The sequence below is a fragment of the Mytilus galloprovincialis genome, chromosome 13 (assembly GCF_965363235.1).
Source record: "Mytilus galloprovincialis chromosome 13, xbMytGall1.hap1.1, whole genome shotgun sequence".
Classification (NCBI taxonomy): Eukaryota; Metazoa; Mollusca; class Bivalvia; order Mytilida; family Mytilidae; genus Mytilus; species Mytilus galloprovincialis.
This window is the reverse complement of record NC_134850.1, coordinates 47,074,762-47,095,714: the sequence shown is the minus strand read 5'-3', so window position 1 is coordinate 47,095,714 and position 20,953 is coordinate 47,074,762. Positions and strand designations below refer to the sequence as shown.

At 32.2% G+C, this 20,953-nt stretch overlaps 1 long non-coding RNA gene across 1 annotated transcript; it reads left to right on the top strand.

The window, feature by feature from the left end:
• The first annotated feature begins 14,826 nt into the window (after positions 1-14,826).
• Positions 14,827-16,274, top strand: LOC143056826 (uncharacterized). Its single transcript, XR_012972528.1, has 2 exons — positions 14,827-15,150; positions 16,059-16,274. It is a non-coding gene; the product is annotated as an uncharacterized LOC143056826 (long non-coding RNA).
• Positions 16,275-20,953: the final 4,679 nt, after the last annotated feature.

Below are 20,953 nucleotides of genomic sequence, written 5' to 3'. Positions count from 1 at the left end.
TTGTATTGATTATATGATTCGATGCATGTTGTTTTCTTTAGACTTTCAATACTTCTATTTTATTCTATTTAACTGACACCGAGTGAGACTACAAGACCCCCGGGACATTCTTCTGACCGGTAACCATATATTGTATTCACAAGCTGACCAAACGGTATATGTTTTGCTTATTCGTGAAGACCATATTTGCTAAATACACATTATTTAGAATTTGTTGGCAATTAAACCACATTTCTTGACTTAATATATCATGATTTAACTAAGATATTGTTACTTGGGAAGACAAAGGTGTGAAAATACGATTTATTAACTGATGCACAGACGATCTGCAGCTAGTATTGCATCCTTGTTAGTGTTATTACTGTAAAGAAAATCACGTCGTCTGACAAAGTTTACAAGACAAGTGAATTATTTTATAGAAAGATATTTATAAGTCAGATGAAAGTTGCACTTTAACTTTATTGATGGTGTGAATTTCTTCAGGACATAGAACGTTAATGTCACTTGGGAACACCTCTAATATAATGTTATTCTCATGTCAACTTTATTCCATTCTCTAACAAATGAAAGAAAATATTATTTAAAAGAAGTCACGATAACGTGTACTATAGAAAGCAGATTACACGATTCTTTTGTATGTTGAAGGTTGAAAATCACTAAGATGTTAAATCTCAAACCTAATGTATATGTTATTAAGATGTTAGAGTTACTATACTTTTAGCATTAAATGTCAACCCTGAATTGTTCTAACTAAAACACTGCTTTCGTCAATATTTTTAAAAGATATTCATATGAATCTTTAATTGAAATTTTGAATCAAACGTACGATATCTATTATTTCCGTACATATAGTGTTACTTTTGTTCAAGATTATGACTTTCAACACACTTCAAATAAAATGATTTCCACTTTGTATTTGTATATTATTAAAGTCGACTTTGTATTCAATGGGTTTAACATATTTTACTGGAATGGCTCTTTGCCTTTTTAAAACATTACTAAACTGTTATTTTTCTGAATGTTGCAGCTGTAGGGACTTGATGTAGTCATCTACATAAACAAAAAATTCATCTTTCCAATAAGATTCTGAATTGTGCCATCGATGAAATACCAACAGCTTAAATATATACAGTTTTAATTTTTATAACCATTAATAATAATTATGCAATACACTATTACTTGTAGATTGTTCATTTCATGTTTGGTTCATACCGACAAGTTCAAGATTTTGTTTACGAATTAAATACATGTAAGTTGTAGAAAAATAAAAGAATGGAAAGTGTTATAGTACATGTACATTTTTGAGAAAAAATAAAATAACAAAATAACAAAAATACCAAACTTCAAGAGAAACTCAAATTGGAAAGTGTCCTATCGAAAACTCAAACACATCAACGAATGAAAAGAAAATGTCATATTCCTGTCTTATTATAAGCATTAACGGTTTTGATACTATCTCAAAATATGCTGAAATTTCTACCCTAGAACTGATTTGGATAATTCTTCCGTAAAATATTTCTGGACAGTAATACTCATGGCGTATATCGGAATAAGTCTCCGTAATTACAGATACATTTAATTGAACAGATTAATTTGAAATATGTGTAGAATAATGAAACCTAATGCTTCAATTATCACACATATTCGATAATCTTATTACCGTTTTATCAAATCTGAATTTAAGCAAACATCCAACGATTTGGAAACCATCGGTCTGTAGGATTAACGGTAATAGATTATACCAGATGCACATTTCGAAAATAAATGTCCGAGCATTGGTGCTTGAGGCCAAAATATTAAAAAAAAAATAAGCTTATTGAAAACATTTAGGGTGAAAGCCAAAACAGACAAAGAAATGTAACCAAAGACGGGCACGGAATCTGAGCTTTTCATAACGGTATATATTCTTTAATTTGAAATCCTATTCGAAATCCTTTAGCAGCAATTATATTAACACAATATCCGTATTTTCATGCATAGTATAGTGATACCAATGTCAATGCAGCTCAACAGCAGATGTATCGACGTAGTGGTATAGCCTATTGTTGAAAAGACCGCAGTAAATGAGTGATCCCTGAGGTGACGGCGTCTATCAGAATCTAGAAATAATATCATTTGCCATGGTGTCTGTCCTTTTACAAGTAAAAAGCTATAAATGTTCCAAAAATGCATCACTCAGAATTTGATGTATGGCCATTCCGGTAAGACTTGGCTTAAGCATCGAACTAGAGATGATGGATACTACAGATACAGTCTGTCTCATATCTTAACTTACATCTAGATATTGACAATGAGGGTCAGTTGAAAACAACCTTTACGACAAAAGAGATGATTTCAGCTTTCTATTGTGAACTTTCCATTTATATGAAGCAACATTTAAGCAGCACCTGCATACGGAGTATATATATCCCAATTGATACGATATTCCCGGGCTTGTCTTTCCGATCATGATTTCCTTGATAGAGTGTTGCTACTCACAAGGAAGCTATTAAACCAAGAGTTTCAAAAGTGGATGTTGAAATCATCCCTTCCTAAATTTTACGGACGCCATCACGAGTTAGATGACAGTTAGGGAATAACCGTTTCACTTATTACTTGTGAGAGTAGTGTAACAGTAGAATATACCAAATTGTAAAAAACCAGGTTTACAAGTAGCGCAAAAACAAGTGATAAAAAGACCAAAGGACGCACGTACCAATCTAAGAGTACTCACAGTTACTGGAAGTTAAATCAAAGTCAATTTGAACTCCCATCTCGTAAACAGTCATGGATAAACATGACTTTGTGTAACGCAAAAATAGAAGTTTTGTTAGGATGTTAATTTAATAATAATAATTATTCATAACTGTATAGAAATGATGGTCAATTGTAATAAATATAAAATACTTATTTTAAAAGTTTTCTGTTGCTTTCTAAATTAAAGAAATCATAAAGTGTTTCCATACAAACCAAACCAGAATTGCTAGTTTTCTGGTGCAATTCTTGATTACAAAATGCTCAAAATTCAAGCAAATGCACATACATTTCTTCTTTATGTTGTAATAATGAAACCAGTGCAACGCTATTATTTTTATTACACAAGTATAAAAAAAGGCTTTTGCTCAAATTGCTATAAGCATGCAATGTTAACATAACTGAGCAAGTTTACGGTGTATGTATAAAGTAACTTTAAAATCATATAAGTAAAGAAAGCAAATGTCATTGAGGCATGTACCAAGTAGGAATATGACATTCAAATTAAATACTAGAAACGCTCTTCGTTGATATCTTGGAGTATACAGATTTAAGATGACGAAATGCAATTATTTTGTTTACAGTTATTGAAGAATATTTTGTTATATTAGCTTAATTCTAATAACAGTATACTATTGTTACATACATTCACGATTTGTGTAACGATACTGTTTTGTACATAATAGCGTTATAGAGTAGATTTGGTGGTGCCGTTACTGTAGACATCAATAACGTCGCCGAATATTTTTTGTAATTTCCGTTAAAAATCACACTTTTGAAAACTAGCACTGTGCTAAAGACTTTCTTTGCACCAAGGGAAAGCGTTTATTTTGAATCGAATTTCGATTTTTAAAGATATGCTGTGGACGAACGAATTAGAAAATCTTGATAAAGTACAAATATCTGCCGTTTTTATGATATTCCATATATATTATTTGTATATCTGGTGTACCATTCTGATCATTTTCTTTAACAATTACAGTGAGTGTTTATGCGCAAAGTATTTTGAAAGGCAATCAGTTGTACTGATGTTTAAATATTGCAACCGATGATATATTTGAAATGTTTAAAACTAAGACAACTCAGTGTAAATAAAACTCTTATTATGAAATTAAATACATGTTATATAATATAAATCCACATTCACAAATAGGATTTAAAACAAGTGCTTATTTTAATCTGTCTCCTTGTAGACATGTAAAATTATATTTTGTAATTGCAGGTTTATTTCTTTACCAGTGCACTCTTCGTGTTAGCGTCTATATTTGGACTTGTCTGCCAGACACACCCATCCTTCAGAAGAAAGCTTATCCAATCAGAATGGGAGGAGTATTTTGGAGATGATTTCGACGCTTATAAATTTTTTCCTAGATTGCTTGTAATTGCGAATAAAAATGACGAAGGTTACTTTTCAATAAAATGGTAGCAAATTATATATTTTTCCATTTTTTATCAGACTGTGAATTTTACCCATTTCCTTATGTTGAAAACAATTCATTATCTGCTAAGATTCTATATGTGGCTTACATTTTGTCGAACCTATGACACTTTATGTTGTGAAAACGTGACATAGACGAAAGATACCATAGGGACAGGCAAACTCATAAATCGAAAATAAACTGACAACGCCATGGCTAAAATGAAAAAGACAAACAGAAAAACAATAGTACACATGACACAACAAAGAAAACTAAAGAATAAGCACACGAACCCCGCCAAAATCAAGGGGTGATCTCAGGTAAGCCGATCCGGCTCTAAATTTTGTTCGTGGATTCAATATTTAGGTTCAGTTATCAAATGTATCAGGATAATAATTTAATACGCCAGACGTGCGTTCCGTTTACACAAGACTCATCAGTGACGCTTAGATGAAAATAGTTATAAACCAAACAAGTACAAATCTGAAGACCATTTAGGACCCAAAATTCAAAAATTTTGTATGTGGTTAATTTTTATTTTAAATATCGAGTACTCCGTCAAACCCTCGAGAAATTTAACAGAATATGGACAGAAACTGTTTATGATCAAAACGAGTATCAAGCTAACATGTAATTGTCCCGTATTTTATTGGAAAGGAAATTTCTTTTTAAAATTTACGACTACTAGTTATGTCTGGGGTTTAAGTTTGTTGCACGTCAAATACCTTCATCGAATTTTATGAATTTTTGGCAGCAGCTTTTTTATAATTAATTTTAGAAGCACAATTTTGAAAGTTAATTTTTTCCGTTTATTTTGCCGTATTAAACTGACAGATGGACTTATCTTTACGCAATTAAGATACGGTCTAGGACAATCTAATTAAAATATTGATCTCTTATTACATTCTACTACATGTACATTTTAATTAGATTGGATTGTTTTAAGATTATAAATTCATAGATTGTAATAAAACTTGGTAATACTTTAATATTAGAGCCGAATCCAGGCAAAAAATATCTAAAGAAAATATTTAATTATTTTAAATCATATAGAATTAAATAGAATGATGAATAAATTCACTTTTTGCGGGAAGACATCGCAGGCGAGAACCAGGGTTCGACAGAAACTTTTACGAATTGTAATATTGCACCTGGACATCTCTGAAAATCAATTAATTCATGTTCATAAACGAAATTTACACACAGTTAAGACGTTTTCTCTAAATTTGATTCCGAATTGACACAACGAATAAATTAAACATAAAAACTAAAAAATTTAGATTCCAAAGCATGTTGCTATTGAAGAGTTTATTTATGACAGGAATGATATCTTTTTCTCGATAACTCGTTAGCTTCCGGGGGCTTTGTCCCCCTCGAACCAAATATTAACAGGTGCTTTGAGCTGAACCCACTGTGAGTGATCATACCCTTCGCCGAGGTTCGGGCGTACACATTAAAATGACCTAGCTACGCCACTGGTATAACTACTTTTTTGTATCAAATGATTTAATAATGGTGTTGATAGAAAATGTATTTACATGAAAGTATTATCCTATAGGTAGGAGAAAATAGAACTTGTTTTAAATACAAATTCACCATATATATCTTTTTTTATGATAGAGGGTATAATTTTTAAAATGAACATACAACAAGACATGCACATGAAAACGTGGGGAAAACATGCAACAAAAGCACGATTAAATGACACCTTACAAGTATAATAAAAAAAAAGTGTGCTGCACAGCCTCCAATTAAAAGCCAAAAGATTTTTTTTTATTTCTGGAATTCCTTGTGATGACATATAATAAAGGCACTTTTTTTAAAAATGCCAATGGATGTACACCCATTGATATTATATCGTTTTTTATTTGTCTTCTATTTTGTCTTGCAAGTAAAATAACGTTAACAGAACCTCTTTTTAAAATACTACGACCAAACTAATGAAGGCGAGCTCCAGGAAAATAGATCCTTAAAATATAGTCTTGTGCGTGTAGCGTATTACAAGAGGCAGGGGCGGATTAAGCCATTTTCAAAAAACGGGGGGTCCAAATCCAGGGTAAAGGGCGTTCAAACTATGTGTCCCCATGTAAATGCACTGATCGGTAAATAAAAAGGGGGTTCCAACCCTCGGACCTCCCTTGGATCCACCACTGAGGGGAACCTTGTCAATTATACAGCAATGTTATTCATATATACATGTACAGACAAACTAAGATTTTAATCTGCTTCCTCTGGAACCATGCACACTGGCTCGATTACCGGATATTCATATGTTTGATTAGTGTTTTTTATGCTCCATTCATGGGCATTATTTTTTCTGGTCTGTGCGTCCGTTCGTTTGTTCGTCCGATCGTCTGCTCGTTCGTCTATCTGTTCCATCTCAGGTTAAAGTTTTTGGTCGAGGAGGTTTTTGATGACGTTGAAGTCCAATCAACTTGAAACTTAGTACACATGTTTTCTATGATATGATCTTTCTAATCATATTGCCACATTACAGTTTTTCCCCATTTAACGGTCCACTGAACATAGAAAATTATAGTGTAGATGAGGCATATACCGGAGACACCTCAGAGGGACACATTCTTGTTTCTTCAACTTTTCGTCGTATCTCTGTCAGTTTGTATTAAAATTTTAAAGTCGTTATCAATAAATATTTCATTGTTTACGAGAAATTTGCAATTTACTATCATTGTCATGAACTCAAAATAAATAGTTAAAAATAAATTGATGAAACATGTTTATATCGGCTAACTAAGCCCCTATTGAGACAAACACAACAAAAAGCTATGCATACAAATACGGATATTCTTAGAATTGAGGGTCATCATTTAAAAGTTACGATCATCCTTTATAATTTACAGTCATTCTTTACAAATTATGGTCATCTTTTACAAGTTACGGTCATCTGTTTACCAATCACGGTCACCCTGTTTTATGTTACGGTCATCTTGAAAATATTTTGATAATGATTTACGGACATCTTAGCGATTTTTTCAAATTGAATTTTGCGTTTCCTGAACATTATTGGTAGTAGTTTGTGATTTCTGTGTGAATCTTTTATAAATCTACATCGTATCAATGTATACTCTGTAAAGAAAATGATATAGAAACACTGTAACAGACAATACAGATAGTGACCTAATTTTTCATCCGACATCTTGGGATGACCGTGAACGCAGTTACGCAGTTACGGTCATCAGCTTTACCCCAGTGAACTATATGCGTCAATCTTAACACATATAATACTCTGGTGACTCGATATGAATTGGTTTCATTATCATTGCACCATAAACATTAGGTTTGTCATTAAAATATGTCTGCGCGTACACATATGTTACTTTATTGTAGTTCAAATAACACTCACATAGTATCATTAGCTAATTATTAAGATAAAAGGAAAACGGGGATTTTAAAGAAACTCATGAACAAAAAAAAAAACAATTATCGATAATTATTCTTACCTTCGAATACCCGATATTCCGATGTTTACAGCTTTACATTTGAAACGTGCTTTAGGTTTGTTGTGCCGAATACTAAAAAATCAGATCTCCACATTTCCCGTCAATTTAAGTATCACTAATCAAGTCACATCGTATGTACAAACTTTTGTTTTTTTTCTCGAACAATATCAAACCGTCTCTTACATAACGTTATGCATTCTTGGCAATGTCCGCTAGATGTGATCTACACGTAGACACTGTTTAGTCAAAGTCAAGCTTACTTTGTTCTCTGAACCCGCCTTTTTCTCAGTATACAGACGCAACTATTTGTACATGCATCTGTAATTGCAGTTCATGATAGTTTGAATATAATAACATGGTTCAAATTGTTCTTTAATGTCCAAAAATATACAAACTGTTTAATTGTTTTACATTGTCATTTCGGCCTTTTATAGCTGACTGTGCGGTATGGGCTTTGTTGATTGTTGAAGGTCGTACGGTGACCTATAATTGTTAATTTCTGTGTCATTTGTTCTCTTGTTGACAGTTGTCTCATTGGCAATCATACCACATCTCCTTTTTCTTGAATGATTAATTTCATTCAATCAGTAACACATTTAACAATAATTTTCTTTACCCGTCTCATTTCCTGTTTACAAAACTTACAATTTAAAAAAAAACTAAGAATTTTCTTATCCCAGGAAAAGATGACCTTAGCCGTATTTGGCACAACCTTTTGGAATTTTGGGTCCTTTATGCTCTTCAACTTTGTACTTATTTGGCCTTATAACTATTTTGGTCTGAGCGTCACTGATGGGTCTTATGTAGATACAACGCGCGTCTGGCGTAATAAATTGTAATCCTGGTACCTTTGATAACTATTAACACCAGCCCAGTAGTCAGCACTTCGGTGTTAACATGAATATCAATTATATGGTCATTTTTATAAATTTCCTGTTTACAAAGCATTGAATTTTTCAAAAAAACTAAGGATTTTCTTATCTCAGTCATAGATTACCTTGTATGTATTTGGCACATTTTTGGGGAATTTTGGGTCATCAATGCTCTTCAATTTTGTACTTGTTTGGCTTTATAACTATTTTGATCTGAACGTCACTGATGAGTCTTATATGGAAGTCTGGCGAATTAGATTATAATCCTGGTACCTTTGATAACTACATTCGAGGAACTCTAGACTTTGTCATGAAATCTTATGATAGATTTTCTTTTTCTATTCTGTATTTGTGCTATTCAGTTTATATTTTTTTTCTTCAGAACTATTTATATTTACTTTCCGTAATGATTTCCATCTACTGCAGTTTGTCTACAATTCCCGCGCTTAACTAATTAAACTACTGGTGAATCCTTGTGATAAAAAGTTCCAACCAAACCCCACGTTTATCTTCATTTGTCCAATCGCTTACTTGACTAAAGATCTGCTTGTATTTGAATTTCATCCTGACTGATAGAATATTCGATGCCTCCACAAAATGTTGAATGAAAATGAGAATTGAAACGGGAAATGTGTCAAAGAGACAACAGCCCGACCACAGAGCAGAACACAGCCGAAGGCCATCAATGGATCTTCAATACTACAAGTTAATCTTGCACCGGGTGGCGAGCTTCAGTAGCATGTACTATAGTGGTTGTTGTTTGTCGATGTGTTACATATTTGTTTTTCATTCATTTTTTTGTACGTAAATTAGATCGTTAGTTTTTTTGTTTAAATTTACATTTGTCATTGCGGAGCCTTTATAGATGACTTTGTTCATTATTGAAGGCCGTACAATGACCTATAGTTGTTAATTTCTGAGTAATTTGTCCTTTTGTGGAGAGTTGCCTAATTGGCATGCATACCACATCTTCATTTTTAGACATACTAAACTCCGAAATATATTTTAAAATTAATTAAAATTAAAGTAGCACTAAAACAAGCCAAAGGCTCCTAGCTCGGGACATTTTTTAAAGTGTTAAAGTTGTTTTTTCGTGTTGGAAATTTTGTTATCACGAAGTGACGGTATTGTTGATCCTTGTTGCAGCATCGTTCTGCCTTTCATATCGAAACCCAAGAATATGTCAACCAGGTATTTTTCATTATATCAGACCTTTACTATTGTACCTCATAACTTGGGAAGATCTGTTTGTCATTTGTGTTTTTTTGTGATAAAGGCTTCACTAGATCGGATTTATCCACCGCAATATATGAGACTTATGTATCAATTTAAGTCGTTTTTAATAAAACTAGGTAGTAAATAAAATTGGAATGAAATATTTTTTATATAAATATAAATTTGGTATTTTTCAAATTTCACTAGAATACTTCTGGGTAAGGTACTGTTAATTTTTCTTCGACTTATGTTTGTTTTTGTAACTTTTCATTCCTTTCGAAGGAGAAGCCGTTACATACACAAACTGGGCGTCCGGACAGCCAGATTTACAGGCAATAACCGAGGACTGTGTCATACTGAAGTACTCAGATGGGGGACATTGGTATGACTATGCATGTTTCAACTTTCTTTTCACACACAATAATTACCCATGGATCTGTGAATACAGTGAGTATATGAGAGATCAGATTAAAAAGACGTAATTATAACGCTCACTTACCCATATTTAATTTCCGTAACCCTTGATTTGGGTTGTAGGAACGATAATTTGTTTGGTTTATAATTCTAATGATAGTTGATCCCTAAAATTATATTAAGTGTGGCAGTCTTTAAGTCCCTCACAGACATGATGAAGTTTTGTTTCAGTAGTTGACTTTTCAGGTCAGGTCACATTAAGTTGAAATTTAGTATGTATCGTCATACTAAATTTCAACTTAATGTGACCTGACCTGAATAGTCAACTACTGAAACAAAACTTCATCATGTCCTTAAGGGACTTCAAGACTGCCACACTTCATATGGTTCGAATCTTTTATTATGGGCTTCAAAAATATTGTGAGGAGATATATTCTACCAGTGGTGTTAACCAGATTTCGATTCTCAAAAATTCGAAAGATCTACTGCTTTATCTTCGATCACAATCTTTGCAATTTTGCAGCAACATACAAACTTTTGATTTTTCTACGCTATATACTACTATTCCCCATGCTCAGTTGAAAGATCGACTTCACCATCTCATAAAACAGAGTTTTTTCTATAGAAATGGGAATCGTAGATACAAATTTCTTGTTTTAGGTTACAATAATATATTTTGTGAAGAATCACACTGAATCTTTCAAAAAATATACTGAAGATGATATTATCAAAATGCTGGACTTTTTGATCGACAATATATTTGTTGAGTTTGGAGGATTTATATTTCAACAGACAGTCGGTATTCCAATGGGTACTAATTGTGCACCCCTGCTGGCTGATTTGTTTTTGTACTCGTATGAAGCAGAATTCATTTAGAACCTTCTAAAAGACAAAAAGAAAAAGCACCTTGCGAAATTCTTTGATTTTACTTTCCGATAAATTGATGATGTTCTATCATTGAATAACCCATATTTCAGTCAATACCTCCACTCATATATCCCAGTGAACTTGAAATTAAGGATACTGCTGATACTAGAAGGACTGCTTCATACCTTGATCTTTTCCTCAATATTGACGTAGATGGACGACTTCTCACGAAAATCTATGATAAACGGGACGATTTCAACTTCCCAATTATCAATTTCCCATTTCTCAGCAGTAACATACCCTTTGCCCCTTCGTATGGTGTTTACATATCACAATTGATACGTTATTCTCGTGCTTGTTCACACTATACGGACTTCATATACAGGAGTGTGCTCCTTACGCAGAAACTGCTCCAACAAAATTATGAGGAGGACAGATTAAAATTGACACTCCGTAAAGTTTATGGACACCTTTACGAATTGGTGGATCCATACGATGAGTCATTTACCAAACTAGCTAAGGACATTTTTACCACATGGTAGATTGTGGTTTGTCATTATGTCGTCTAATCTTTTAATTACCAAACGTGACTTATTCCCGATTGTGACTGTTTTTCTGAGTGTGAATTCGCATTACTATAAGACGTGTTACGGTACTTGTCTATCCCAAATTCATGTATTAAGTTTAAATGTTTAATGTTATATTTGTAATTCTCATCGGATTTTGTCAAATGTGTTTTCTATTATATTTATGTGTTATGGTAAAGAAAATTAATCGACGCATTCATTTATTAGATTTGATTTTGTTCAACGTAATCAGTACGATATTTTACGTTTGAAGTTAGATTCAAAACAAACCGGACATAGCTTTATAATATAGTTAATTGCTATCTTAGTTTGCTATTAATAAGTATTATAATTTGTATTGTTATTAAATGCAATATCAGTATTTAGTTCAAATATAATCTTAAATCAATCCTAATTCTATCTTATTCATTCAATAGTTATCAAAAGTACCAGGATTATAATTTATTACGCCAGACGCGCGTTTCGTCTACATAAGACTCATCAGTGACGCTCAAATCGAAATATTGATAAAACCAAACATGTACAAATGTGACGTCAACTTTCATTTTATTATGATCTGTTTTACAAATTCAAATGACGTCATTTTTTTGTCATTTTTTTACAATTTCAAATATGACGTCACTTGGCGTTGAGGTTTAAACTTATTCGGATGTGTCAACATTTTGTGTTGCAAATGTCCGGTTATGTAATGTACTTCAGTTGTTTCCTGTAATTAGTTAATACTTCAGTTTTATGTACATCTTTTGTATAGTCATTTTACAAATTTACTGTTTGCAAAAGTATAAATTATTCTAAATAATAGGGATGTTCTGGTAACTAACAGAAAACCCTGGCCGTTTTTGGCACAGCTTGTTTGATCTTTTGGTCCTCGATGCTGTTCGACTTTGTGCTTGTTTCGGCTTTCAAACTTCTGTACCTTGGCGTCATTAGTAGATCTTGTGTGGAAAAAATGCACTTCTGGCGTATTAAACTTTTGAACTTGTTGCCTTTTGTTGGCTGTTGTTCGTGTGTTTCTTTGTCAATTGTGTTCTCCAATTTATTTATATTGTAGCTCTGTGGTGTTGAGTTGTCATTTTAATGTTATATTTCAAATGGCTATAAAAGAGGGAGGTTTGGCATGCCACAAAACCAGGTTCAACCCACCATTTTTCCTTTAAAAATGTCCTGTACCAAGTCAGGAATATGGCCATTGTTATATTATAGTTCGTTTCTGTGTGTGTTACATTTTAACGTTGCGTAGTTTGTTTTCTCTTATTTTGAGTTTAAATTCACATTGCGATAAGACGTGTCACGGTACTTGTCTATCCCAAATTCATGTATTTGGTTTTGATGTTATATTTGTTATTCTCGTGGGATTTTGTCTGATGCTTGGTCCGTTTCTGTGTGTGTTACATTGTGGTATTGTTTCGTTGTTCTCCTCTTATATTTAATGCGTTTCCCTCAGTTTTAGTTTGTTACCCCAATTTTGTTTTTTGTCCATGGATTTATGAGTTTGAACAGCGGTATACTACTGTTGCCTTTATTTATTAGTTATCTATAATCACTATAAATCAATTCAATTAATAGAAATAAAATGATGTGGTATGATTGTCAATGAGACAACTCTCGATGTTTTAAAAGTCACAGTGTGTAAAACAAATGATTATAAGTCAATATACCTCGTGAGATCGTATTGCTATAAGATAATACCTGTAACGTAAGACGGGAACCAGGATAACTTACCTACGACTCATCAAAGAAACCTTCAACACGCAGCCTTTTTCTTACACTGAATTACAAACTACAAAGGGCCACCAATTCCTAGTGTAAAACGATTCAAACGGGAAAACCAACGGAGTTATATATACAAAAAAACCGATTATGAATCACATCAACAAATGACATGCACTGAACAACATGTCAATACAAATGCAGCGGGTTTAAACGTTACATTCTTTACGATTTATGGCTTATTTAGGCTACAATTTTTATTCAAAAACTGCTGCAAAAATTACCTTTACATGTCATTTCATTGGTTGGTTTGCTGTAAAGTTTCTGTCCCATAGATGTTAACCTACTTTCCTAAATTTTTACACATAATAAACAAATGGATTGATTGTGATGCAAAACAGTGCTAAGAATCATATATTAAATACAATGAAATACTTCAATATATATTGGAACCACCAGGGCAAGTAACTTTTTTTCCGGACAAATGAACTTTACAGTTTTACTTGCCCAGGGACAAGTGCCCACAGCAAATATTTCCACACCCCTGAGTATATATGTGAAGCATACTGAATATTGCGATCGTGAACCAGTCTATAGGTTGGTGGTCTTTTGTAGACGAAGCGCTCGTCCAGCGTACGCAATTTCTATCCGGTTATCTATGATGAGTTTATTTAAGAATTGAATGCTTCTTTTTGTAACTTTATTGGGGTGTAAAAGCGTTGACCGAAGTACATTTTGTATGAAGCGCGGCATTCTAAAAATGTGCGTACGGTCAACGCTTTTACAACCCTATGAAGTTACAAAACGAAACATTCAATACTGATAATTACATTTTTAGCTAGGATCATAAAACACGAATTTTGTCATTTTTTTATTTAATTTACTTGTGCACTTTATTGTGGGACCTCCTGTTATCATGAATGAAAAGTTTTATTGAGCAATGCAATTGCTTAAGGAATAACACGTGATGTGTAGTTAACCAATCAAAATAACGTATTATAATGAAACATACATCTAATGTAATTCTTTATAATTAAAAAATATATATTACAAATATAACGAACATTAATCCTGTTTCCATTGGTGATTAAAATTAAAGTTATTGCTGGGGTTCGTGTTGCTTAGTCTTAAGTTAGGTTTGTGTTGTCTGTTTGTCGTTTTCGTTTATAGTCATGGCGTTATTAGTTTATTTTCGAGTTTAAATGTCCCTCTGGTATCTTTCGCTCCTCTTTCACAGACAGTATTTTTCAAACGAGTAATATACTACACTTATACCCGTAAATTATACTTTGAACCCCATATCTAAAAGATAAATTTAATGAATATCAACCATATAAAGAAAATATCATATACTGTTAACAGGTATAACGAACAAACCGGATCAGAAGCAATTTCGTATGCGCTCTTTCTTATTTATTTATTTCTAATACTAGAGATATAAAAAACGTAAAGTTATAATCCTTTAACTTATAAACTAGTTTTAAACATTGACGCTATTAAAAGATAATATGTGATATATCCGATTAAAACTTCAGAACAAGAAACGCCACCAATAACAGCACAAGCACCGACTACGAAAACAATAGCTCAAGCATCGACTACGAAAACAACAACACAAGCACCGACTACTAAAACAACAGCCCAAGCATCGACTACTAAAACAACAACACAGGCATCGACTACTAAAACAACAACACAGTCACCGACTACTAAAACAGCAACACTAACAACGACTTCCAAATCAGCAACAACAGAAATGCACCTTGTAACAACTGGGAAATGTGTAAATAGTCCTTTTGTGAATGCGATGTCTCAAACATATGTAGTACCAGTGCATGGGCCCATTACTGTCCAGTAACATGTGGAAAATGTCGTAAGTTATCATTTAACTTACAAAAGTAACTACGTTGTGACTTGATAATAGTTTTCTTAAGTTAAAGATTGTAATATTTCAGTTTAAATAAATTTGTGATGTGTATGCCCTTTTCGACTAAGATGCAAAAACAAAATTTTCAATTTGTAAGTGAGAACCTGTCAGAGAAAGGAGTATATTACATGATAGTGAAAATGTTTTGTTTTATTTTTTTAGATTTGGAGTATTAATTAATGTTTTTTCTTATGAGTTTGAATGTCCTATTGGTATATTTCGCATCTCTAATACTAGTATACATGAACATGATTTCAAACTGAAAACTGTACCTTCTTGTAAATTAAATACGACCGAGAATTAACGAGACATGGTCAAGTTTCTATATGCTGTTGCAAAGCCCGATGCCATTTGAAAGAAATATTTGAGAATTTTATAAAAAAAAATTAGTAGTAAATCACAAGAGAAACCTGTTTATCTAGTTAGTAAGGAAAACAGTAAGATTCCATTTCAGTTTTCATTTCGCAATCAATGTATAGCTCTTATAATAAGTTAACATTAAATTTCTACATAACATACAAAACTCAATTCCAAGTAGACTGTTGATAATCTTCTTAATGAAAGAAATACATTACCCGTATGTATATATCCTTATGTAACATTATGAGAGACTCTTGTCAGCAACCCAACCGTGTACCCATTACATGTGTAACACAAACTCCGCGATCCATAAAACAATTGACAAACGTTTTTTTAAATTAATTTCCAATTAGTCTTCAGTATCGAAAATGGATAAGGAGCAATCCAAAGTCTTTCTTGTTGAATTGAAGGCATGAATATTAAAAAACTTAGGATGATATTCAAAAATTAGAAAATGTATACTGTTTCTTTTATTCAAATAATTTCGTTGTCAGGAAAGACATTATCAACACGCAAAATAACATCAGGAACAACCGAAGGCTGGTTTGTGATTGGACAGAAACCAACGGCACACTGGTTCCTGATACCTACAAGGAACAACTGACCAAACATTGAGGAATAATCAGTGTATGATTGTGTCTTCTAGTACTTGATACATGGTGTTTATTTGAGGTTTTGATCATGTTTGACAATGAATTCCCTTTAATTTATATTTTGTCAATTGTATTATGTACACTAGTATGAAATTTGATTACATTATATATTATAGAGACATTAAAAATCTTAGAAAAATGCCAATACTAACAAAGTATTTGCTTGTTTACTAGAATTTCGCATAAACTACCAAATACTGAATTGGTATAAAGATTGAAGTTGAAGTAAGTAAGTGCAAACAAGATTGTTTGCATTTAATCCGGTTCTGAATAGATTCATAAATTTTGATGAACCACACGTTGATTATAATATATTTATATCGATATATTTTCTCTTAACTTTTAATATTCGGAACATTGCAAGCGATATTTTCCATCCAATCAAAAGAGATGTTTCCATTGACTATGATTTTTATTGAATATCGATAGTTCCTTTTTAGTTACAATGCAAATTTCGTAAACAAGAAAGTCCCGTGCGAGCATCTATATATGATAAAATCATATGAATAGATGGAGATGTAGGGTATATGTTAATGTGACCGTATTCCAACGACAAAAAAAAAAAAACAAAAAGACTCCCGTGTATATACAATAATTTAAGCTCAACATCTCATAGAGTTTATATAAGTTTTGAATAGATTCAAAGGAACTAAAAAAGTACAATAAACACTGAAGTTTTCAAGAAAAACATAAGAATATGGCATAAGACAACCGCTGACGTCCATAATGTTTCGAAAGGCAAATGAACATGTGGCAGGATTAAACCTCTGTTCAATTTCTCTCTAAAAAGTAACCAGTGTTCTGTGCACCTATCAAAGATCCTCTCGTACTTTTTTAACGTCCATTTGTAGAACGAATACGTAGATACCAATCCAATGTTAATAAATATTTCATTGGAATTTACCAAGTCAGACCTTGTTATTTATATGTCATATCAACTTCCAAAATTATGCATGACGGTCTTGGAGTTTAGATTTTAGATTCTGATTTTGTTTGTTATCTTTATAACGTATTATGGAGGGTTTTTTTTGTGGTTTGAGTGTATTGTTTAACCTTCCCCGATTTGTCCTTTTTTGTGGCTCTTTATTTATACATCCCGCGATTGTGGTTTTGTACTATGGTAATTTTTTGAATTCTTGTCTTTCATTCTTAAGTCTGGGCTTTGTCTGTAGAGTGTCTGAGTTTCTTTGCCTAAATACTTTTTTGTGTGTATAGTGATTATGATTATAAATCTATGTTTACTGTTGTATAGAAATGTTTGACATATTTACCTGTTAAGTCTGTCTATTTTGCCCATATCAAGTCAAGAATTTGACAGTTGTATTTTATTCGTTTGATGTGTTTTGACGATTTTGATTTTAACATTTTATATAGGACATTTCATTTTTAATCTTTTTAAAGTTCGATTATTTATTTGTCATTTTTCTTTTTACCAATGTTGAGTGTTGTTGTCAGTTGAACAGATTGTCAGGAGGGGAAAGTTGTACTGAAAACTTATTGACTAGGTTTTGTCCTTTTTCGTTTTAAAAGGACACAACGATTTATGCAATGAATGTGTGTAATATTCTTTTATCTCCAACTATAGTTATTACCTTCACAGGCATATAATCGTTTCAAAAGTTATCGTCGCTGCACATAAAAATATGAGGTCAAAGAATGTTAACGAGATCAGCGAAATATTGTACTAAAAAGTAGCAATATATTGCTTTTATTTTTTTTGTTTTAAATGGTAAGGCATTAAAACTGACGTCTACACAAGAAATAAACATTTACCCACGTATCTGTATCATGAACTTAAGAAATAAATGCACTTAAAATTTCCATATAATTAAGCGGAACTCAACATCATTGATCAGACAAAAATATAAGAGGAAAAATATATTAAAGAGATTTTGACCTAGAATAAAACAAAAAGTGTACTTTTACAGACGTATTTAATCGAACTAGATCATTAGATATTAACGAGAGAATTCTAATTTAGGAGTATTTACAGGGTTGATACAAACAACCTTCTACAACAAAATGTTGAAAATTATAGAGTGCATCAATTGATATAAATAGTTAATTTATCATCATGCCATTAACAGTTTCATTAAAAATATGATGACAACTTGGCATTTAAAGTGCAATGTGAATAACAACTAAAGAAGATTAGTGTGTTGTCATGTAAATCTGTCCAAATTCTAAAGATTAAACATTATTGTTGTTCAACAAGTTATAATGCTATCATGTGATTAGGTTCCACAACGTCGTAGTGCTCTCTTAACAAGGTTTTTGATTAGTTAAATTCGTTGGTTCGTTTATATGATTGATACTAATGTTACTTATAGATCAGACGTTTAGTCAAAGAAAAACGCGTCTTCTGGACTTTTAAAAAGAACAGAACGAAAATATTAATAATTATTGTTTGCTTGTCTTCAACTGGTTAACCTTAATTTGTAGTCGTTTGTGGAAGTAAGTTATAACTTTTATTATTAAAAGAGGATGACTCTATTAGTATTCACTTATCTACTTTAAGGCCCTCACTAAGAACAAACAATTCAAATATAACAATGCTTACAAGTTTGAAAACATTATGTAGATGCTATATATACATGGTCTGCGGAACAAGAAAAAATTGAATGCATATAGATCTATATTCATAAAAAACAAAATCATTAAAGTTTATGAGTGAGTTATTATCAATCATTAACAGTCAAAAATGTTTAAAAGTGCTCATATTTTCACATTTTATTTCTTTTTGTAGTTTATTCCAAAGTATTGAGGAGTTAGATGCAGAATAATTCGTCATTGAATTCGTGTTTGGTCGCACAACAGCTCAATTAATTGTTTGAAGGTGACCTAAGATTATCACAGCTGTTACCGGAGAGCATATCGAGTGAGTTATATCGTCATCGACGGGATTAGAACCCTGATCGCCTGCGTGAGAGTCAGTGCGTTAACCCATTGAGACAAAGAATCGATTCCCTAGCTCAGTTGATTAAGACTGGCTTTATATGTTCTACCTGTACTAAGAAAGAGACGCAACCCCGCTACACTATTCCCCCACCACAAGAGTCATCATATCTTTATATATCACTCTAAACAACAAAAACCCTGGTTATACTCCAAATAACCATCATGAATTTTTTAGTCGGGGGCCAAATGTAATCGGAAAGCATGTACCTATTCTACAATTTTATATCGTAACCGACGAGATTCGAACCCCGGTCGCCTGCGTGAGAGTCAGTGCGTTAACCCATTGATCCAAAGAATCTATTCCCTAGCTTAGTTGATTAAGACTGGCTTTATATGTTCTACCTTACTAAGGAGGGGAAGCAACCCCGGTACACAGCATACAACATGAACCATGAAAATCCACAATATGAATCACTTACGACTTTATTTAGTCGGAAGCATGTTATTCTAAAATATGCAAACATTTTACAACACAGTTAAAAAACAAAACAAGACCCTTTCGATTCGCTCTTGCTTAAACCGGGAAACTGTGAGTTTAATGGATATTTTGTACTCTTGCTTAAAATATTCCTACGCATTGTTATAGCTTATTCCGGTTAATGTGGGTTTACCCAGGGTTTTTTAAAACATTTTATTTTGTACTAAAATCACATTCATAAATAATCAACAATCAGAATACCAAAGTATTATGTAACAAAGGTGTCAATAGTTATTTTATCTTGACGTTTGAATGTCAAATGGTTATTTTTGTCGCTGGATTGCTGTTAAATTGACATAGAACACAACTCTTTCTATCTATATTAGATACACTAAAAAATATACAAATTTGAATGGTGATAGTTGCACCAAATACAGTCCCATTGAGTTTTTATAAAGGCCATTGCAATACAGTTTAGATGATAACAATTGTAGCTATTGACTATATGGTGATGTGTTCGTTTTTTGACTATCAACAATAGAGTATAATGTTTAATGTTTTAAATCCTACTTAGATACGCTTGAAACAGGTTAATGAATAAGTGTCTATTAGGTGTATCAATATAATGATTATATTAACAAAATATTGACTTTTGTATCTTTCTTTCGTACAAGTGCACAAAGACTGACATTTTGACCAATATTGCTTTTATCATTTTATGTTATAAGGATACTTTTGAACAAAAAGTCATTATTGCAGTGCACCTGCTATTCCTTATTCTTCAAGATTATCTACCATAGATAAACTATATTACTTGGATTAAATATTGATCGGTCATCGAAAGTACTTGTACTTGTTTGCACTTATTCTTAAAAGGAATACAAGGCCAATATTCCAAGTTTGTCTAGTTCTATAGAAAGAGTTTACAATGAATTGCTGAATATAATGTAACTATATAATATTTACTATCATTTATGACTTTTTATATAAGGGCTCATCTATATACCGTTATATTGTTATTGCTACCCATTTTCATGGTATCCATCTATGTAATTATAGACATTGGAGACCGATATTCATCTTGTTTCAATTTTACTATATTCTTTCGATATCAATATAATATATGAACCTACATGTAGGTCCTCGGTCGATTTGAACCAGCATTGACCTCATATAAAACCAACAATTGAATGTTTTTTTTATTTTCTTTAATATTCATAAAAATTGTAGGTTAAAAATAGAGAGAACATTTATTCTTTGCAAAAATTTACGACATAAAGAATGATTATTCTATCTGTGTTGTTAATTTTCTCTTTTTGGGCGGTGATGTACCTTTGACAACGTCGTACGGTTTGTGAAT